Here is a 2,277-nt window from a genome sequence, read left to right as displayed (position 1 = left end):
CGAGTCTAGGGAGAGAGTTTGCATCTACATACCACTTGTAGATCGCGTGCGGAAGCTTGCAAGGTGATGATGTAGTCGTGCTCGACGTGATCCAAATCACCGATGACCAGCGCCGAACGGACGGCACCTCCGCGTTCAACACACGTACGGGACGGGAGACGTATCCTCCTTCTTGATCCAGCAAGGGGGAAGGAGAGGTTGATGAAGATCCAGCAGCACGACGGCGTGGTGGTGGATGCAGGGCGTCACAGCAGCAGGGCTTCGCCGAGACTACGAGGGAGAGACGTAACGGGGGGAGGTGGAGGCGCCAGGGGCTGGTGTATGAAGTCCCTCCTCTCCCCCACTATATATAGGGGTGCCAGGGGGGGCGCCGGCCCTAGTAGATGAGATCTACTATGGGGGGCGGCGGCCTAGGGGAGGTTTCCCTCCCCCCCAAGGCACCTAGGGGTGCCTTCCACCACTAGGACTCCTCCTAGGGGGAAACCCTAGGCGCATGGGCCTATAGGGGCTGGTGCCCTTGGCCCATGATGGCCAAGGCGCACCCCCTACAGCCCATGTGGCCCCCCGGGACAGGTGGCCCCACCCGGTGGACCCCCAGGACCCTTCCGGTGGTCCCGGTACAATACCGATAACCCCGAAACTTGTCCCGATGCCCGAAATAGCACTTCCTATATATAATTCTTTACCTCCGGACCATTCCGGAACTCCTCGTGACGTCCGGGATCTCATCCGGGACTCCGAACAACATTCGGGTTTCTGCATATCCATATCTTCATAACCCTAGCGTCACCGAACCTTAAGTGTGTAGACCCTACGGGTTCGGGAGACATGCAGACATGACCGAGACGCTCTCAGTCAATAACCATCAGCGGGATCTGGATACCCATGATGGCTCCCACATGCTCCTCGATGTTGTCATCGGATGAACCACGATGTCGAGGATTCGATCAAACCCTGTATGCAATTCCCTTTGTCAATCGGTACGTTACTTGCCCGAGACTCGATCGTCGGTATCCCAATACCTTGTTCAGTCTCGTTACCGGCAAGTCACTTTACTCGTACCGTAATGCATGATCCCGTGTCCAACACCTTGGTCACATTGAGCTCAATATGATGATGCATTACCGAGTGGGCCCATAGATACCTCTCCGTCATACGGAGTGACAAATCCCAGTCTCGATCCGTGTCAACCCAACAGCTACTTTCCGAGACACCTGTAATGCACCTTTATAGTCACCCAGTTACGTTGTGACGTTTGATGCACCCAAGGCACTCTTACGGTATCCGGGAGTTACACGATCTCATGGTCGAAGGAAGAGATACTTGACACTTGCAAAGCTCTAGCAAAACGAACTACACGATCTTTTATGCTATGCTTAGGATTGGGTCTTGTCCATCACATCATTCTCCTAATGATGTGATCATGTTATCAACGACATCCAATGTCCATAGTCAGGAAACCATGACTATCTGTTGATCACAACGAGCTGGTCAACTAGAGGCTTACCAGGGACATAGTGTGGTCTAAGTATTCACACGTGTATTACGATTTCCGGATAATACAGTTATAGCATGAATAAAAGACAATTATCATGAACAATGAAATATAATAATACTTTTATTATTGCCTCTAGGGCATATTTCCAACACCGCCAACATGCCACGGTACCCGTTCCCCCACTGGAGCCGGCTTGACCATGTCCATAACAGCCTAAAAGTCTTCATGCACATTCCCCTAATGACCAGTGCCCTAGAGCCACAGTCGTCACCGTTGAATCTTTGCATAGATCTGAAGCACCTCGAACCAAATCTTGTCACATGACGAGAAACCCTAACCTCACTGCCCCAAGGAGACGGCATGAATCTACGTCAGAGCTCCGTCGACTACGCCCAGACGGACGGAGCCGAGGAGGATCGGAACTCGAAAGACAAACTCGAAGAAGCGGCGCCATCCGCCCAACAGTCGCACCTGCAAGGTCTAAAAAATCCTAACCTAAACTACTAGTCGGATTGGAGGCATCGGGAGTCCCATCCCCGCCACCGGTCGCCGAAGCGGTAGGCGGAGGGGAGACGAATCGACGGGCTCGCTGATGAAGGTTGGAGGGGAGAGTTTGTCCTAGCCGCCTAGAGTTAGGGGAGGAAAAAGAGAGGTGTAGATGGTGAGGATGCATATATGTATATGCACATAAAATTTGAAACTTAAACATTGTCGTATGCAACCTGCACAAAATTCACAAAATGACCAACAAACAATCACACATGCTTGTATATTGTATT

This window comes from Triticum dicoccoides, chromosome 6B (assembly GCF_002162155.2).
Source record: "Triticum dicoccoides isolate Atlit2015 ecotype Zavitan chromosome 6B, WEW_v2.0, whole genome shotgun sequence".
Lineage (NCBI taxonomy): Eukaryota > Viridiplantae > Streptophyta > Magnoliopsida > Poales > Poaceae > Triticum > Triticum dicoccoides.
The sequence above is the reverse complement of the archived record's forward strand: the minus strand, read 5'-3'. Positions refer to the sequence as shown.